The sequence below is a fragment of the Camellia sinensis genome, chromosome 4, assembly GCF_055761805.1.
Source record: "Camellia sinensis isolate YWXY chromosome 4, ASM5576180v1, whole genome shotgun sequence".
Classification (NCBI taxonomy): Eukaryota; Viridiplantae; Streptophyta; class Magnoliopsida; order Ericales; family Theaceae; genus Camellia; species Camellia sinensis.
The window spans coordinates 19,631,419-19,653,250 of NC_138964.1; positions in this window are offsets into that span (position 1 = coordinate 19,631,419).

Here is a 21,832-nt window from a genome sequence, read left to right on the forward strand (position 1 = left end):
TATGTTGGAGAAAACATTGAATTACCTTTGTACATAAGTTTTGGCTTGGCTGACTATGTGTTTGAATGATCCTGGGTATACAAGATGTTAACTACTGTTATGTGGTGTGAGTTATTATTAAGTATATGTGAAACGTTTTGATATGCCATGTAAGCATAGCTCATTGGATAAAATCTTTAAGTTGCTTCCGCATCTAGCCCCATATTATTAATCCTAAATCAATATCAGGTTTGAGGCCGCAGGTAATCTCATGATTACTGGCCGGTTATGACCTTAATCTATAGGGGCGAGTTCGGGTCATGACACACCTCCTCAAATTTTTTCTTTTGAAAATGTAGTTCAAGTACCCACAGAAAAATTCCTAGAAAAATTCTAGAAATTTTGGCTTTTGAATAACTAAAAACGACCTTGAAATGAGCGAGAAGGAGTTGAAAAACCAGTTGGACCAGGCTGTTGCCGGTCCAAGGACTGTGCCGAACCGGTTTAGGCCGACTGGTGCTGAACCGGCGGGTTAAGGCATGGATCTAGGTGCAAACCTAGGCTGGAATGTGGAGCAGCGCACTGGGCAGTCGGGCCCAGGTCGCGCGGGACTGGGCTGGCACGCGGGTCTGCATACTGGGCTGGCTGGATCGCGGACCTGGGCTGGTCTGCACGCTAGGCTGGCTACGTCGTTGGCTTGGGCTGTGACGCTTGACTGGGCTGCGCCTAGGCTTATGGGCAGTGCCGAATTCTGGGCTATGCTTGGGCTTATGGGCTGAAGAAAATTCTTTTTAATTTTTAAACCCAATGGTACAGATTTCCTTGCAGTAAACTTTATTTTGGGCCCTCTTTTTAATTTTGAATACAGCCCAAACCTCTTAGTTTGCAAAACAGAGTCTTCTTCTTTACACTGTATATTTCGGTTGTCTTCTCCGGTGATGGGAGTCAGCAACCACGCACTGAAATTTGAACTTTGTGGATCAAATTTTCGCTGTTTTTCACAATGAATTTTACTGCTATGATCAAAATTCTGTGAAGAACAAGATGGTGCCAATTTGGAGACCCAATTTGAACCAAAAAATATTTTATAAAATTGCTTCCAACGGTGTAATTCAGACTCACTTTCGACAAGGTTTGGAACAATAACACCACCAATAGTTATTTTCTTCAGATAGTTTTCTGGAAATACAATACGTTGGTGATGATGAAATAAACAAACCGAATTAACCAATGTCGAAGATTGACGATCAATGATTTTCTGAATTTTTGGTAAAAAGAGTTCAGAAATTTTTTGTTCTTCCGGACTATATTTCGACATCTACGATAATGTGTAACCTCGCTCTGATACCACTGAAAGATGTACAATCAAATGGCCTATGTGATCGGTGATCCCGTGAGGGTATTAATCACACAAGATAAAATAATCCGCAAACAAAGTTGGGTCTTGATTTTCTGATTGTCCAATGGTTTAGAATATATATATCAAATGAAAACATTCTGCCAAAGTATTTATAACCACCGTGGCAACCATTTACTAAAGGTCACAACCTTTGGAAACAATGCACCCATTGAGTTCAAATTTAACTTACCAGATCATTTCGTTGTCTTGCGGGAAGATATACACCTGCCCATTGGAAATGATCAAGTATGGAGAGGTACACCATATTATGATGTGGTCACACTTAATCTAACAAAACTATTATTGAATATTACTCGTAAAAATTTACTAATAGTTACACATGTTTCATGGTTGTTTATAAAAGCCACTAACAATGAACACATTTCATGAGTCTTGTTTTTAGTGTAGATATTCGACCCTAATGAGTAAACATGAGATTAGTTGCTTCCTTATATATATATATATATTTGTTGGGAATTTTGGATCATTGAAACAAACAACTACCATGTTTTCATTGTATGAATGAAAATTGCACAAAAAACTCAGAAAAATTTTAAAAAAAAATTATCACGTGAATTAGTTGATGATTGTGATACAAACAGAAAAAAAAATTATACAAAAGAAAAAAATTTTGAAGTTAGATTGTAAATCAATAGGAGGAAGAAGGGAAAATAATTGCAGAAAACATGGACGTGCAAATAAGTATATGCCTATGTTCTGGTGCAACTTAAATTATGATATTACTTTCACCACAGAACATAACCTACTTCTAGTTTTATGCTTTTATAATTATTTTTACTTAATTAATACATGTGATATGAGAAAATATTAATTTTACCATTTTAAAGCAAAAGGACCCATTGAAATTGGTTTGATTTTTTTTTTTTAAATATCATTATCACATCATTTTAATTATGAAATTTGTGTGAAAATTTTGTATGAATGGACTCTTTTTTTTTTTTTTTTTCCTTTGTGGAATATAAGTTTAGACCATGACTTTAAGAGGTGCAGCATACATGGCAATGGTAAGAGTTGCACATAGAACTCCAACAAAAGTACAGCGAGCACTCCCTTGGAATGCTAGATGAGCCACTGCTATTATTGTCCCCAACACTCCTACTAGTATATTAAAGATGTCATGACTCCATTCTGCCTCTAATAGAATGATGTTGTGATGGCCAGTAATTCGAGATTATCAATGGCCAACTTACAAAGATTCACACAAATGGAGTATACATATGGAGCATACATGTGCGGAAGCATAAATTTAAATCTAATTAGTCCATAAAAGTTGTGCATGGATCAAATGAAATGACATACATATAAACATGACTTACAACTAGAATACAAAATGAAGCAAAGTTCATATTACATCTTGATCAAAAGGCTTCTCAAGCCCAAACATACAAAACAAATGATCTACAAAGCTAAGAAGCATAATCTTCAAGATGCTACAAAAAAAAAGAACCAAAACATCTTCCACATAAAGCTTAGGCAACATCGCCTTCTTGTTCATCACCTACATATATATAAGGGAGAGGGATGAGCTGAAAACTCAGTGAATGATATAAGTAATAAATGTTTGAATGAATGATATCCGAGATTTCTTTCAAAAAAATACATACCATATCTTGTAAAAAAATCATGGGATGAACCAAGTTCATCAATTAAAGTCTTTCAAAGCTTATGGAGATGTTTACTAACATCTACATAATACCAAGGAATGACATTCATTGACAAAACAAGGGAATAATCGACTCGAAATCGATTAGACAAGCCCACCTGCCGAAGCTGTCGGTGGCAAGGGAGATATCTCAAATGTGGGTGTTACATGTATTAACATCCTCTAGCACGAAAGGACCTTCTAAGAATGTCATCAAAACAAAGATAATACTTGATACAAAAGCTGATGGATCATCATTTATACTTGATCAAATACTTTTCCAAAACAAAGCAAAACTTTTATCCAAAACCTTATAACATAACTTTATTAAAAATACCACTCACAATAGCTCTTCGGATGTAAGGCTTAAGGCAAGGATCCAAGACCTACAAGCACATAGTGAAGTCTACTGAATACATTTCAAGAAGATAAGAAGAGATGCACAAGGATGGACATGCAATGCTCTCAAAACAAGCTTCAAATGAGCAAAATAGATCCCGGCATTTCTTTCCAAAACCAAGTCAAGACAAAGCAAAACATGTGCTGGGAGTGAAATCACTGTTTTTCTTCTTGGAAAAGCATGTCGGGTACAAACCAGGTCTCGGAATGGATGCACAGAGGTGAGCTGGGCCGAAATGGCCTAGTTGGGTGAACTGAAGAGGTCTTGCACTAGGTTCCACACCTCTTGGCCGAGGTGTGGTCTCCTTGGCGTAGGTGTGGGGCCTGCCTGCCGAGATGTTACAAGGTGTCGGTAAGGGTGTACCATAGTCGACCTAGGTATGCAGTGGTCGGCCTAGGTGTGCATGCAAGATAGACTAAGGTGCAATTGATCATGCAAGGTAGGCCAATGTGAGATACAAATGCTTGGCCTAGGTGTGAGATGTGGACAAGAGTGGGCCTCGGTGACCACACTTGGGGAAGTGGAGTCCAGAAATTTGGGTTTCCCTCTTGAAAAACATGAATGCCAAAAATCATAACTTCTTATACAAAATCCGGGATTTCATGATATGAGTTCAAAAACATGGACCTGGGTACCCATACTTGAAGATTTCATGGAAACAAACACAAAAACATGGAACCTATTACAAACTTTTGGATCAAAACAAAGTTTTTCTTGAAGAACACAAAAACATCATTTTCTCTTTTTAAAACAAAACTTTAAATCAATTTATGGCTCATGAATCATGCTGGATCATGCAATGCGATCAGATTAACATAAAGAACAACGAGAATAGATCGAGAATCTAACCTCCAAATGCAAATCCAACAGTTCAAGGTATGAAAATCAAGCTTGGAAATCTAGTTCTCACTCTAAGAACTCCTTCTTCTTCCTCCTAGAGCTTCTCTCTCTACGAGGCAAAAATATGGAAAATGATATGGGTTCCTCACTGCTAGCTGGCTTAAACCACTACTAGGACACGTGGCATCATCTGATCAAATCTCCTCAAAATGGTGCCAGAGTGAAAAGACAAGGTTATGACAAAGTGTGTATAACAAGTAAGGTAGCATAGGCACTCTGACAAGGCAATGATCCCGGATCAAAACATAGGCTTCGGGCAAGTAAGGTTTCTCTGATCTTGGCTAGGAAGGATAACACTTCACCTAGGTGTGCCACACTTTGGCCTAGATGTGCCACACCTCGGCCTAGGTTGTACCAGTCCCGGAATAAGATTGCTAGGTGCTGGCTAAGGTGCACAACAAGGCTGTAAGGTTCAAGGATCAAAGATCTCAAATGTCTAGATGATAAACATCTCGGTCTAGATGATACACATCTAGGCCTAGGTGATGTACATCTCGGCCAAGATGCCAGGTGAAGGCAGAGGTCTACCAAGATGATTCCAAGATCATCCTAGGTGTTGACGCTCAACGGCCTAGATGTAAGAGGTTCAAAGGTGTGACGTAGGCATCAGACAGTAAGGATAGATAGCCTAGACTTAACACACAAAGCAAGAAATAAAACATGCATATAACACTTAGGTAAAACATGATAGCACAAAACCTGACAGGAACCTTTACTTAGACAAACCAAATCAAAGTTTATAGATGCAAGCTTAACAAGGCAAAATCATGTAAATGCATATGAGCAGGATTAAGACAATAATGAGGATTGTTATAAAAGAGGCCTTTAATAATTAAATAAACAAATTTTACACAATAGCACATACTACTTGTTCATTTTTTCAGAAACATCTAAGTTACTTTACGTTTTTATCATGAGCTACTGAAACTATTTCCTTTCAAAATTTCTCTCAAATTTAAAGTTGAGATTGATTCGGGATCAATAGTAGGAATATAATAAGAAGGTCTAATTATTTTGACAATGGTAATGGTAACATATCACTCATAATAAGTGGCAAGACTAAAGTTGTGATGTCCCGAGTCCTTTTAAAATAATTTGAGTATATTAATTTAAAATTTTTGTCTCTTTTAATCGTCCTTATTACCATTGAGCTCTTTGAGCCTCGTGTTATCGCCAATTCCTCTCCTGTGGTTGTTCATGTACACCCTAGTGTGTTCCAAAGTGTAAATTTGCATCTTTGGGTGTTGGCGTGAATTCGAGAATGGCGGGAATGCTCTGAGGTTGCCTTGGTTTCACTTCAAAATTGGGACCACTCGAGCTGTATTTTGTTGCTCAAGCGGTATAGTTTTCCTTCCAATTACTAGGGGTATACTTTCACCACTCGAGCGATTTGTTTACAGAGGAGAGAGATTCTTAAAGTTTGAATTCACTGCTTGAGCATAGGATTGTTCGCTTGAGTCGTCTATCCGCAATCAGCTCCGAAAAATGTGTCCAATCACTTAAAAGTTAAGCCATACACTTTGCCTCCATCACTTTACACTTCACTCTCTCTCTCTCTCTCTCTCTCTCTCTCTCTCTCTCTACATTCTACTTTTCTTCCTTTTCTTTTATCTCTCTCTAGAAAACCGTCCACCCACCGAATTCATTTCTTGATCTTCCCAAATCCATTAGGATTTTGACCCTAGTGTCTTCATTAAAGTTGTAGAGCTCATCGAAGGTTACATTGTGTGTGGTGGAGATCGGGTTTTGACGCCGTTAATTTTGGGGCTTTTCTTATCTTTTCTCTCCAAAACTTGAGGTAGGGAGTTTCTTTGAATTATATATATGGTTTTAGCATGTCTTCCCTATTTTGCTATGATTTTAAGTAAAAGGTTTGAGATTTGAAATGTGGAACTTTGAATATTGTTCATTATGACCATGTTTTGGAAAATGATTTATTTTTTTAAGAAAACATTTGTTGATCTTGAAAAGTTTTGGCGTAAATATGTTTGGTAAGTCCGGTTAGGGGGTATAGTCGATATTGTTTAAGTTGACCTAAGTATTCAGGGTGAAAGACTGAAAATATGCACGGATGAGGGACCACGTGCCTTCCGCTTAGGAGTTGGTAAGGTGGAGGGGATTAGTAATGCTTGTTATGCCTTCTTGCAGACACCATCTCAGAGATTACCTGAGTCATATTTACTACCCCGTGATATTATTTGAACTGCATTGAGATAATGAATCTTTCGAAAGAACATTGCATGTGTTTTCAAAAGAATGGAAAACTTGTGGTTTTGGAGCACGACATGGCATTGAATTCATATATGTAAGATTACTTAAACATATATATTTTATTAAGATTTCTCTACTGGGTTTTGTGTTCACCCCTAGTGGATTTATGAAGGAAATGATGTAGTGATCCCGCCTAGCTAAAGGCATGGGAAGTATTTTGAGAGCACAAGACTCTTTTTCTTTTGTTGAAGATTTTTGGCGAGCCAAGAGCTTTATTTGCATAGGTTTGATAACTATCTTTTGTGTAATCAAGGTTAAGCCTTGAAACTTGTAACCCGTGGGGCATCTTTTTATTTTATTTTCTTGTACTTATTGTCTCACATGTTATAAATTCAACTTTATGAAGATTATGTGTTGCATATGAACTTCTTTTGTAAATTTCTCACATGAATGGAATATCAATATAGAGACTTGACTGTTTGGGTTGAGATTATTATGTTTAAATGGAGATTTTGGACTTTTTTTTATGTAAATTATATGGGGGCGTTACAGAAGTGTCTTATTACTGGACACTTTTGGCTATCATGAATAAGTCTAGCCACTTCTTAGACCAACTAGTAGACGGTCTAATTGTTTTGTATATGTATCACTACAAGAAAAGGGGGTAAAAAACACGGAAGCATTAGCGATGGCGCTTTTCCCGTCGCAAAAAATGGTTTTTTGCGACGGCAACTTAAACCGTCGCAAATGAGGGATTTAGCGACGGCGTTGTCCCCGTCGGTAATAAAAAATGCGCGGATAGGAAGTAAATGCATCAGTATTAGCGACGGATGTTTTTACCGTCGCCAAAAGAAATGTTTTGAGACGGCGTACGGTTGCTGTCGCAAATATTTTACATATTGCGACGGCAATTGTCCGTCGCAAATAAGTCTAATTTAAACGGCGTCGTTTAATGAATAAAGTACTTGACATTTGCGACGGTGTAAAACCTACCGTCGCAAAAAGTGAAATTTTTTTTGCCCCCGCTCTTCCCTATTCATCTTGCCACTCGATCAAAAAGTGTAAAACCTATCCAAATCCCTAAATCTATGAAACCAATTTCTTTCCCCCAAATCCCTACAAAGCCGAACGGCGAACGGTGGTGCGGTGCTGCGGCGAGGACGACAGGTATGCTCTCTCTCTCTCTCTTTCTCTCTCTCTCTCTGTGTATAGATATATACAGATCTGTATCATCTATATATATATGTATATAAATCTGTATCATCTATATATATATATATATATTGATAATATATACATTATTAAATCTATATATATATATATAAATCTGTATCAATATGTATATATATTGATAAATCTATAACATCTATATATATATATATATTGATATATATATAAAAATACGTAAATTATATATAAATATATATATATATATATACATTATAATCCTAATTACATTGATATTATAAAATCTGTATATTTAAATAAATAATAATAACATTTATGGAAATCTGTTGATGCTCCAAAATCACCAAACGGCGTCGGTTTAGCACGAAAGTTGGCACACGCGACCGCCTAGGCACGAGAGACTTGTGGGAGAAGACGGGGCTCGAATCGGGTTCCCGGTTTGGGAGTTAGAGCCGGATTTCGGTCTAGTCAAAATTATTTACTAAACTCTCTTTCTAATTATATAGTAGTCAATTTTTTTTTTATATTTTTCTGTAATTAAAATATTAACACCATTATATGGTTATTAATTATTTTTATCTTGTTTTTTTCAGATATTTCCTGAGTAGCAGTTTGCTTCTTGTGGAATGCGGGCGTATAAAGATTATTACCAACTTTTGTTTTTGTAACCCACGAAAGAATCAAGACGAAAACTTTTGGTTTTGATTTTGATTTATGTTATTTAAATTTGTGAATAACATTATGTATGTAGTATGCGACATTATGTAGTGGCATAATTTTTGTTTTTATGAATTTTTATTTCTGTATTGTTATGAATGGAACAACATTATGAATTTTCATTATTTGTCAACTTTTGTTTATGTATGTATTTATATTATTATGTAATTTTTGGATTTTTTTATAGTTATTTTTCATTTAATACAGGTTATTTTAATTTTTTTAATAATTTCCCAACAGGTTTTTTTTTTTTTTTTTTTTTGAGACGGCATAATAACCAGTCGCAAAAACATTTTTGGAGGCTTTTGCGACGACAGCCATACTGTCGCAAAAGCTACGCAATGTAATTTAAAATAAAACCTTTAGCGACGGCTCAGGCTGCCGTCGGCAATAGTATCAGCTACGACACTTTTAGCGACGGCATTCTTGCCGCCTCAAAAACCTTTTTTAGCGACGGAAATACTGTGCCGTCGCAAAAAGTCAGATTTTCTTCCATTATTGACGACAGAACATTGCCGTCGCAAAAAAGGCAGACTCCCGTCGCAAAAAACAATGGCGACGGCACTTACCGTCGCTAAATCCCTTTTGCAACCCCCTTTGTCGCAACCACCTTTTGCCGTCGCAAAAAGTATTAGCGACGGCGCACGGACCATTTGCGACGGCGTTTTGCCGTCGCAAAAAACACTTTTTCCTGTAGTGTATCTTGTGGAAAGTAACGGATGTAGACCATGTAACATGGGTCACATAATGCTTAGAGAATTCAATAATTTTCCCACAAGTACGTATTTCGTTCCGGCACTAGGTATAGCTAGGATAATTAATTACTTACCGTTGTTAACATTAACACCAAGTTTTTTTTTTTCTCTTTTCTCTCTCTCTCTCTCCCTTTTTGAATGAGGAAATCAAGCCTCAAGACACATTTCAGAGCTCATGACGAAAGATAAAACTCAAGATAGATCCAATATTAAATCTTCTGCTGTCATAGTTGAGCTATTCCCATCTTTCAAATTTCAATAGAAGAAAAATGTCACTTTCTTTGAAGTTAAACACTTACGGTGGAGCAGCAAAAGTTAGTTTAGAAAATATGTTTCCTGTAACAAATGGATATACATACATATTAAACATTGGATAGACAAAATGGAGTTGTATGTTTCACAAGACAATATAATTAAAATTAAAAACAAAAAAATTCTAACTGAAAATTCCAACGATGAATTTGTTTCACCTTTACATGGCTTTCCATTTGTTTTAGTAATTTTTGTTTAATTTTTTGCTATTGAGGAATCTCTTCTTAAAGTCATTTTGAACTTATCTCTATAGAGTATATCTCAAATACACATAATCATATGCTAATCATGTATATTATACAAATTGAGGCGCATCATTATAAATACGGTAAATTATACAAATAGTCCCTGTAGTTTACACGATGTGTCAATTTAGTCCCTGTAGTTTCAATCTATTCGATTTTGCCTCTTAATTTAACAGATTGTATCATTTTAGTCCAATAAATAACGGTTATTAAGTTAATTTAACGGAAGGTCAAACAATGTGACAATTTGGTCCCTGTACTTTACACGATGTGTCAATTTAATCCCTGTAATTTCAATTTTCTCGATTTTGACAGGGACTAAATTGATACATTGTGGAAAATACAGGGACCAAATTGACACATTATTTGACTTTTCATTAAATTAACTTAACAAACGTTATTTATTAGACTAAAATGACACAATCCATTAAATTAAGGGACAAAATCGAGCAAATTGAAACTACAAGAACCAAATTGACACATTGTGTAAACTACAGAGACTATTTGCATAATTTTTCCTTATAAATAATATTCCAAAACATCTTAGTTTGCACTTCGTCCCAAAAATCCTTGACAACCAAATTACCTGAGCAGCATAGAAATACCTTTACTGGTAAGAATGGAAGCTATGATCTCCTCCTTGTGAGAGTGTCGCAGTGGCCAACAGGACTAGTGCCTGTTAGCTTTTTCTCTTTTGCATTTTGTTGCTAATAGGATTAAAAATGGTAAAATCATTTTATCTTGCATGGCTTACTTATTTATTCATACAATTATGTAGCCATAGGTAAAGAATCATTTAATCGATCTCACCTTCTATCTCACGCGGCATTCTCTATCTCATTAACTGAAATATACGAAAATATATTTTTCAGCTGTAATTAACGGGTGCTAAAATTGTATATATCATAAATAATACTAGTGACGGCATAAGACATCAACGGATAAATCACAATTATTAGGTGGCTAAAATTTTTGTGCTAACAAACTAGCCATCACTAAAACTTGTATACTTTTGTGACAGATTTTTTTATCATCGCATAAAAAAATGTGTAAAAAATATAATATGCACTGTATATATCTTCAGTGGCGTTTCTTTGTAAAGCCAATATATATACTAGTATAAATTTTTAAATGGAGAATTTCCACATGGTGGTGTTTGGGAAGCAAGTTCCCAAATTTTTTTCTCATTTTTTTCACTAAAAGACAAAAGTTTTGCAAAACTAAAAAAAAACACATCCAAACAAAATATCACATCCAACCCCATAATCATTTCACTTTTTCTCTCACAAACATCACATCCAACCACATAAAAACCCAACTATCTTCCCAAACACCAAAAATTTTTTATCTCATAAAAACCTACATCTAATAAAATCTACATAAAAACTCACTTCCCAAACACCATCAGTCTCATTTTGTCAACTTATACTCCACATTATGTCTTAAATAAGATTTGGTTGATTCTAATTAAACACCATCAATCTTCTCAGTACACACCATTACTTAGTTCACATTAATAATATATTGAACTTTTGATTTTTTACTCGACACACACCATAATATTACTCTTTTAGCCCAAGTCACACAACACAATACACACCAAAACACAATGATATACACACCATCAAAGTTGAAAAGACAATATATAAGATCCAAAATACAATTCACGGTAATTTTAGATTCTTATATCTTTCTCTCCCTGATCTGTATTAAATCTATGGAAGCAACGTGAAAACAAACAGTGAGAACCAAATGGTGGACTTAAATTTTACAGTGACGAAGCAATTGGTGTGGTATTTTGCAAAAATTTAAACAAAAAAAATAGTTTTAGTATTGTTCATAAATACAGTGTTAAAAAATCTTAATATGTTCACAAATTTATATTCGAATTAAACCAAATTGTTCAATTTTTTATGTATGAACGTTTAATATTTGTTCAACTTTAATAATATGAACAACATGATTCTGTTCAAATATAAATAATTGAACATTTTGTAAATGTTAAACTCTACGTGCACACGGAACAAATAAGTCATTGTTGTAAAGATGAACAATAGTCTTTTGTTCCAAATCAATATGAAAAAGATAAATAACAAAGTAAACTGACATTTTCATTGCTGTTTTGTTTCAGATCAATGTTACCCATAGTATGTAAATTTTTAAAATTAATTGATTTCAATGTTTTAAAACCCTAAATTTTCTAAAACAATAATACTTTGAGTTTGAAAAATAATAATAATAATAAATAAAATTAAAAAAAGAGGATTTGTTCTAGGTAATAGTGTGTATAGAAATATTTGCGTTTTCATATGTGAATTGTTGAAATGAATATATACATACACATATTATCATTAATAGTCATTTTACTTGAGAATATTATTGTCACATAAATTTAATAGTTAAATGGTGTGTACTGAGAGGATTGATAATGTGTAAATAGAATCTCCCTAAGATTTTTGTGCTCCTTTAAGTTTCATTAATTTTTAATGAAAAAAATTACCCTTCAAATAATGGTTGTCCATCATTTGTTATAAAAAAAAATATGGTAACGTAGCATTTATTTTGATTTTCAAAACTTCAAATAATCATAATTTTTACAATGCATATTTATTTTTTTTAACAAAATTTATATTTCTAAAATCAACACTACGAAATCTATCAAACAAGATTAATATTAAATACAATATTATATAAAAATAAAAGTATGTTTTTTGTTATAAATTTATAATTTAAACCATTTTCAATAGTAAGTTTTCTTAACTTACTTAACTAACAAACAATAATTTTTTGGTCTAATTTTTTCAGGTTTCAAATTGAGAATTTTTTTGGTCTACTTTTTTTAAGTTTAAAACTAAGAATATTCTTAGTTTAAAACTGAAAAAAACTGACTCAATTTTAAAATTGAAAAAAAAAAAAAAGAAATTTCTTAAAAATTGAGAATATTCTCAGCTAATTCTAGAAAAAAAAAATTAAGAAAATTTTCAGTTTTACTAGATACTTTTGCAAACTAAGAAATTATTAATTTTGAATAGCTAAAAAATAATATTTTATTTTTAACTCTATGACCGTTTCACTTTAAGCCAAATACGTGAGTAAAAAATTGTGAGAGGAAAAGAAAAGAAAAGGGGTTTGGTTTCCTTCTCTTTTTTATTTTCTCTGCAAAATTACTTGCAAGATTTTAATACAAACACAATGGTGGTGTTAACTAAATTGAAAACGGTAACTTGAAAATTAACTTTTAAAAATTAGGGTAAATTACACTAACACCTTCTGAGATTTTGTTTAATATAGATCCCCTTGTCACATTTTAAAAATTGCATTACCCAATCTTAGATTTGTAATCTTATTACAAATTATCCCCTGAATTGCTGATGTTATACTCTAAAATTTTCTAAACGACTATTTTGTCTTTTTCTCTACTATTTCGTCCTTCTATCATCATGATTATATTCTACAACTTTTCATCATTAAATTCTACATGATCATATTCTTATTGAGTGATGATATACAAATATAAATTTTATCTAAAATTTTCACAAACTTAATGGTGTCCTTTCACTTTAAAACAAAACATCTATAAATATGATTTATATTTACAATATTACTATCACAATATTTTTATGATATTTTTGTGTAAATTTTTATATATGAATAAAAATTTTCATTTTTATTTTTACCATTATTTTTCTTTCTCGTCTATTCACCCACATTTATTACAGTATTACCAAATACCGTCATTCACATTTGTACATTATTACTGATTTTTTTTTTTTTTTTTGTATTTTGTGAATTGAAAAAAAATCGCAAAATATTATACTTGTTAAGTATATCTAGATTAGGTGTATATAAAAAAAATTTAAAAATGTTTAAAATATTTTCAAAAAAAAAAGTAAAAATTAAAAAAATGAAAAATAAAAAAATTATTTTTTTGTGTGAGTTAAACTAAATAAGATGATTATTATTTCTCTTGATATGACATGAACAAAATATCAATATTATTTTATTATTTTATATGTATAAAGGCTGGAGAATAAATATGTCATTTTAATCTGATAAAAATAGAACTTGTATTGAATAGAAATCTCAGAAGTGTCTCTAATTTACCCTAAAAATTAAATGCTCAACACAACCGACCTAAAAGTATTAACCTAACTGGAATTTGAACATGGTCAAGGCAAGCGAGGAAATCCAGGAATTTGAACATGGTCATGGCCCAATAGGAATGATCAACGGAAAAAATGTTAATTGGATCATGTGAAGCCCAATTAATTAAATAGTTGTATGAGAGTTATTATTGGTTAACTTTTCTAATACCTTTAACTTTTTGTGATTAGTAGTGTCTTGTATTGAAGTTTTTCTTAGATTTTTCTTTTCTTGTTTAGATTATTGTTGATGTGGAATTTTGACCTCACAACTAAATTAGATTTCTTCATTAAAATTCTAAGAACTAAGTCATAGAGCACATGCAGAAATAAAGAAACTCAACACCTGCACACAGAAAGTGTTAGAATTTGGGCGCCCATGTGGCATGACCCTCAGAACCTTTTGAACCTAAACCTTTTGAACCTTATGCAAATGGGTTTTGAATTTGAATTCAAACCTATTTGGATAGCCACTCAGGATATATATCTATCATATCATGATATGGATAGATGATATAGATATCAGATATTATCTCATATAACTAATATGGATAAATGAAACAAATAGATTATATATCTGATATATGAGATATGGGTGATTAAGTGAAAAAATGACGTATGTTTGAGTTTTTCCCATATATTGACTCTCTCCCAAAAATAATGGTCAAAGCCATTTGCACTGTGGTTTGTGTGGATGATATTCACTACTGTAATATCACCCCATTGCTAGGTTGATTGACCAGATTCAAGAAGCACGTGATTTACCCACGAGATCCTTCAATTCAGACTCTGTTTGAAAGGTATGACCATAATTTTTATTCCGCTGCGTTATACTTTGTTTACATTGGTATCAGAGCGTTAATGGATATTTTCGTGTTTCCTTTAATCATGTGTATATTTTTATATGTATATATATACATTATATACATGAATGTTTGTAAAGGAAAAAAAAAATCTACTTTTATTAGATTAAGAGCATAAATATTTTTTTTATGTTCATTAATATCTTTTTTAATACCATAAATGGTTTTATTTTGAAAAAAGGAGTCCGGCAGTACAAAAATCGGACCAGAAAACACCGTGGAAGGCGACGCGTGGTCTGCACGCGCCACCTGAAGCCGTGAGTTGCTCCCATGCACTCCTACGCGCTGCCACGCGCCAGCTGCCCAGCCGACGCGCCTGCACGCTCCCTCACGCGCGCGTCAGCGGCGCTGTCCACGCGCGCACCCTCCGCGCCACGCACGCGCGCCGTGCCCTGAGCCGCGGGCTGAGCTACGCACCGAGCCGCGCTCTGAGCCGCGCCGAGCCGCTCGTTGATCCGGGCTCGCTGAGCCGCACCGTTTTCCTCCGCTGGCTCGGCTGGCTTGGCTACTGATGTATTAGGCGCTGTTTGTTTTGTTTTTAATTCTGAATCGCGTTAAATTGCCATAATTAATTCGTTATAGCTTTGTTTTAAGCATGGTTGGTACCGTTAGACTCAGGATTAAATTTTTTATCTTCTGTAAAATTTTGAAAATATTATAAAAATAAAAATATTTTTTCTGAAATAATAATTCATTATTTCTGGTTTAAAATGTATCTGGTGTTGCATGATTAAGTTTCTGGGACTGAATTTTTTATTGTAGACTACTGTTATGGTTTACTGTTTACTGGTATAATTGTAGCATTTTACCAGATTCTGGAATATTTATTTCTAATTTTATGTGTGTTTATTAGTTATTTAAAATTCTATAAAAATTCTAGAAAATTTCAGGATGATGTACTTTCTGTTATGGCATAATTTGAATATTTAATACAACATATTATTTTTTTTAGGGTTTCTAATATGTTGTAATTAGAAAAGCATGATTATTTATTTATTTATTTATTTGAATTCCATTATTAAATGAATATAGCATGAGTTATTTGTAAATTTACATTAAGATGCTATTGTATGGAATTTATCATGCTTTGACATGCCATAGTCAGTGGGAGGTTGTTCGGTTGAGAGAAATCTTTGTAGATTTACTCCCGAAAACCAATATTTTGCGCATAAATTAAATTAAATTTTGGATAATTGTCACCTGTGGCGCAAGAGATGATTACGAGTATAGCGGATTTTCGATCTTGCGACTTGTGTAATATTGTCACTATTTAATTTAGATTTTTGTGGCAAAATTATATTATGCTAATCAAATTAATCCCAATGCGAATTTCTTTCTAAATTGACTTAGCTTGTGGAAGTCAATTGATTGACCTAGACTTAGTAAAGATGTTCAAATGTGAACAATGTAATCCCATTCTTTAGATGAGCAAAAGTCTTGGAGACTTTAGGTCAAGTCTTAATTGAGCCAAAGTAAGGAAACATGACTCAAAGTCGCCGTGGTTTTGTTGCCTTGTTTGGCATAATAAAAACTAATGTGTGCGCTATGGTTAGCGGCACGCTACGCAGTTTTGGTTGGCAAGTTTTGGAGTTATGAAATTAGTAAGCCCTCAATAGATCTGTATATGATCTTGACTATTGAGCTGCGCGGATTGACTTTGTAATTTGACTTATAAATAATGTTACATCATTGGATGAAGTAACATTCAAGAGTCACGTCATCCAAGAAATGCGAGCTTAAATAAATTAGTCATTAAGTGTAAGACGAATAGCCAGTTTGAGCAGTGTTTTGCTCTCTACCCAATTATTGGGAGTGGATAGAGCAAAATTTCATGCACTATAATAGTGTGCGTTGAAATATCACGTGAAGTTAAAATATTAGCGCTTAGAAGCTGCAAAATCTATTAACACTAAGTGAAAAGATTAGCGCTTAGAAGTTGCAAAATCTATTAGCATTGCCAACTTGCCTAAGTCTGAACACTTACTGTTTCCACACTTGAGTGTGAGACATAAGGAGGGGCTTCTTTGTATGATTCCTTAGCTAGGCTAACGTTTTTTTTTAATAACGTTTAGCACTAAGTGAAAACGTTGCGGCATAGTGATGAAAGGTTAAGGCCGACAAGGTTGTTATGACTCTAAGAATTTGACGCATCGCTTGTAAGAGCATTGTGTTGAATTAGACTCTTTAGCCTAATTCGCGCTTAAGTTACTTTGGAGCTGTCATAGTTGATAGCTTATTCTCTCTTTCTTGTGGATAGTAGAATTAATTGCAAGTAACTATGAAGCGAGAAATAGATATGGCAAGAGGAGTATCGTCATCTTTCAACTAGATGCAGTAAAGTGTATGGAGAATAAAATTGACTTGAAGGTGCAGGGGATTAGCACTTACTAGTAAATTTGCGACTTAGGCGCACTTGATATCTCCATGACATCCTTTTATGATCTAGTGAATATGAATTAGTCGTGAGTCATTACCTAGTTGGGCCTAAACCTTTAAAACTTGTCTTCGAGAACTCACACATTAAGATGATTGGAATTAGTTTATGACATTGGTCATGAACCAGTGGCTTATTATACTTAATCACATTAATGAGATGATGACACGATGGTTTGAGTAGGCCTTCTCGGGCCCACTCGCTTATGACATCCTGCTCTCATGTGAATGTGTAACTTTGTTCGCAATGGGTGTGCACAAATAAGTAGGAAAGCCGTAGAAGGTCATTTGTTTTGGCGCATTTAGTCCACTATGATATTTGTGACTAGATATGTGTAAGGGTATGATAGCTAAGCGTCCATCTCGACACATTTATAGATTACGATACACATCTGAGTCAAGACTATTTGATCTCCCATAAGTCAAAAGTTTTGAGATGATTTTTGACATTGCACATATGAGGTTGAGATCAATTAGATAACAACTTTCGTGCTTTTAGTTTTGACCAAGGTGGCGAGTATCTATTTGAGTTATTTTTAGAAAACTCTGTAAAGAGAGATGGATGCTTAGAAAATTGATTATTCCTAGTACTCAACAACAAAATGGTGTAGTAGAGATAAAGAATTAAATATTGTTAATGTTAGGTGGATAATGGCGCAAGATGTTTCCCAATTGAAAATTGCACTAGTTTGTTGCCTATATTCCTAACTAAAAGCCCTCCATATCAGATTTTACACTCCAATTTTGAGTAATAAGTTAGTGGAGAGCCATCTATGGGCGATCTGTAACCGTTAAGCAGCTTATCTTTATTTTACTTCTCATAAGATTGTGAAGTTAAGACCTAGGATTCTATAGCGCATTATTGTATGTTGTCTTGTAAACACAAAGGGTCGTGTGGCGCATTATTGTATGCGGTCATGCAAACCCTCCGGGTCATGTGAATATAGGTAAGCAACTTTGTGGTAGTGTAACTAAGTCACATAAAGTTTTATTAATAAAGGTGACGTGAATAGAGTTTTTGGAACTCTATAAGATAGAGAATTCTAAGCATAGCGCTCTATGTAGCCTAGTTGAGAATGGAAAGAAATTTCCAATATCCTAAGGACAGTGGGAGCGATGTGCCTACTAATGGATTACTCCATTAGAGAAGAATACTCTACATTCTTAGTTGCGTGGTAGCAAATGTGAAAATTTTCCACGTCATCACTGGGTGATTGAAAAGAAAACATTCATGATTGCTCCGCAAGATGATAAAGAGCCTAGGATAATGCCAAAGGCTCTAGTCCCCTGTTTTTAAAAAGTGGATCAATGTTGCGTAATTTAAGACAAAGTCTTTGAGGATTAACCATTTCTATAATTTGGTTGACTTTCCATTATGACGCAAAACTGTTCTAAATTTATGCGTAATTTGGATAGTGATTGTTGAGGCATAAGGCTCGCTAGATACCGAAAAGTCGCACCATTGAGAAAAGTGTAGACCGTGAGAAGACTTCCTCCTGGAGAGTGAGGTTATTTCGACTTAGGCTATGATTGACATAAGTTCGGAACATTTATTTGTGGACATTGTGACCCGATTTCTCATTAGAGAATTGGATAAGTAGATCCGTAGGGATTTACCTTCTGCTTTTATGGTGAAAGGTTAGAAGCGCAAAAAGGTTGCTAGTTCCAATAAATCTTTTACAGCCTAAAGCAGTTATCCAAACAGTGGTTCTTAGATTTCGTCAAGCCATGATAGGCCAACGATGATCGATGAAGACCACTGAGGCATGATCAATGGTCCAAAAGAAGTTTTTTCCTTACTTAGTCATTATGAGCCAGGAATTTATATGGTTGTCGCCACCTAGGGTCAGTAGTCCTCTATTTTAGATATGATGGACATGGGTGATGTAATTTATATGCTCGGATGTACGATCCTTAGGGATTGTTTTAGGAAAATTCTCGGTTTGTCTTCGATGACTTACATAAGGAATATCCTAGAACGATTCTAGATGCAAAATTACAAACCCATTGACTTATCTATCGGTAAAAGCCAGAGCCTTAGCTATTGAGTGAATCCTCGGATTGTCTTTGGGAGAAACAGATGACCTATATTCCTTGATCTTTTCTTTGTTGTGGGAGCCTAAAGTACGCTATGTGGGCATATTCGGCATGATAAGTGTTATCTTTGGTAAATGGTCAATTGAGTTGTTTAGACATTGACCTTGCTCATTAGATTGTGGATAAAATGCTTTACTAGTAATATATTAATTTGCTCCTTGTAAGATTCAATACACTAGTTGGGTGCGTCTGTGCTAGTTGGGCGCATTAAGAATAAACGCAAATTGGTCACCAAAATATCTTTAGAGAGGTTATTGCGCAAGAGGTAGTGATCTTAAATTACTTCATATGAGGCGCACATGGTGGATTCCGTTATATATACTTATCGCAAGAGGTGCTGATAAGGCTTATGTTTGGAATCTATAATTGCGCAAGCTGTGTTTTTTTTAAAATCGATCACTTATTTTGAGATGATGGGATGTTGACACTATTATGGTTTGTGTCATAATGATTAGCAGATGATGATGTCAGCAGGCAAGATTGGCTCACTCACACGAGCAATCGCCTTTGGCGCTTGGGAGCGAGCAAGGATGAGACTAGTGATATTTTTATTTGGAGCCAAGAGAGGCTTAAATAATCTACTATGCATGTCGCCTTGGTTACAACCAAGATAAGGTCGTGTTAAGGACCAAACATGGATGTTAGTACCCACTTTCCATGTTGTGCCTGTTATGATTAGCCAGATGCGAGATCTCATTTGGCGCCTAGAAGGCGAGCAAATAGAGAATTCGGGTTAAGCGCTAGAAAGCGACTAGACTAATATCTGTACGGTGTATCGAGTATGACGTCACTCTTTATGGAAGAGTTACTCCACCGTAGCATGTATTCATACTATATGTGCTTGGCGACCGAGTAATGAGGTAAGAGAATGGATCCCTGCTTCCTCACCGTGTGAGTCTTACGTGTCATTATTGATATGACTTTCATTTATGTACCCTTTTGTGACTTTTGACTATGTCATAAGGTAAGGGGTTAATGTTCTGCTACTTTGGTATGTTGCCTGCGATCATGCATGATTCGGCCTTAAGGGACATCACTGGGAAAGCGGTCAATCCTAAACTAAATGGCATGAGTGCAAACGGAAGATCATCTAGTATTACACCACTATTGTATATTCACTGCCGGCAACTCACATCACTTTGTATGAGAGGCGAATTGAGTGTGATTATATTGCAAGAATTGAGAGGGTCAAACATGCTCTTTTTGAGGGATTAGAGATGTTTTTTGGACTGGTGTAATTAGATGGGTCTGGGGTATATGAGACACTATTTCTGTTCTTTTTGGGTTGATGTCTCTATGCTGGCTCATTTTGAGTTTCTAGTATAGAGCTCTCACATGCAGGTGTTCTCAGCAGTCGCACGGTGCAGTGGCTAGTATGAGATTATTTATTTTTTGGGGAGATTGAGATAGAGACGTGGCAGTGTCATGCCAACTCATGTCCAAGTGGGAGATATTAGAATTTGGGCGCCCATGTGGCATAACCCTCAGAACCTTTTGAACCTGAACCTTTTGAACCTTATCCAAATGGGTTTTGAATTTGAATTCAAACCTATTTGGATAGACACTCAGGATATATATCTATCATATCATGATATGGATAGATGATATAGATATCAGATATTATCTCATATAACTAATATGGATAAATGAGATAAATAGATTATATATCTGATATATGGGATATGGGTGATTAAGTGGAAAAATAACGGAGGAACTAAATTGCGTGTAATCTATATAGAAACCATGGAAGCAGGTGGCTGGAGACCAGTGGTACGCAAGCATGGAGGTATAGGGAATAAACATCAGAGGGGGGATTCAGGCATCCATACGGTTTTTGTGGATAATTTACCAGAGTCAATGGATCCAAAAGGGTTGTTTACTTTGTTCACTCACTTCAGAGTGGTGTAGGATGTGTTCATACCACATAAAAGAAGGAAGATGACGCACTCCAGGTTTGGATTCGTGAGATATAACTACCCAATCGCAGCAAACATGGCAGTCCAGAAAGCAACTGGTTTGTGGTGTGATAACAGAGCCTTAACAGTGAAAGTTGCAGAGTTTGTTCGTCGTGTTGAAGCACAGAAAAGGCCTTTATAGAGTTCAATCCAAAGAAAGGAAATAGGAGGTACGGGAAAGGTGTCTTGGAAGCTAAAAGGTAAAGAATCCTTTGCCCAGGTAGTAAGTGGAAAAGGGTCAGGCACTAATGTAACTTTAACTGTAAAAGTTTATGAAGTAGGGAATGGATGGTTGTACTCCAGTGCCTTTGTGCGATTAAAGCCGATGTACTGTGGAGCAGATTTCAAAACAGAGTTGAGGACTAGAGGCATGGAGGATATTGAGGTTCGAGAAAGAGGGGGTAGAGACATAGTTCTATCCTTCCCATCGGTGGAAAACATGCGCGAAAAACTCAAGCTAATGGAGGCTTGGGTTCACGATTGGGCTGAATCGGTTTTAGAGTGGAAACAGGGGATGTCCATTACACAAGAAAGAGATGTCTGGTTGAGCTGTTATGGGGTGCCCCTAAACGT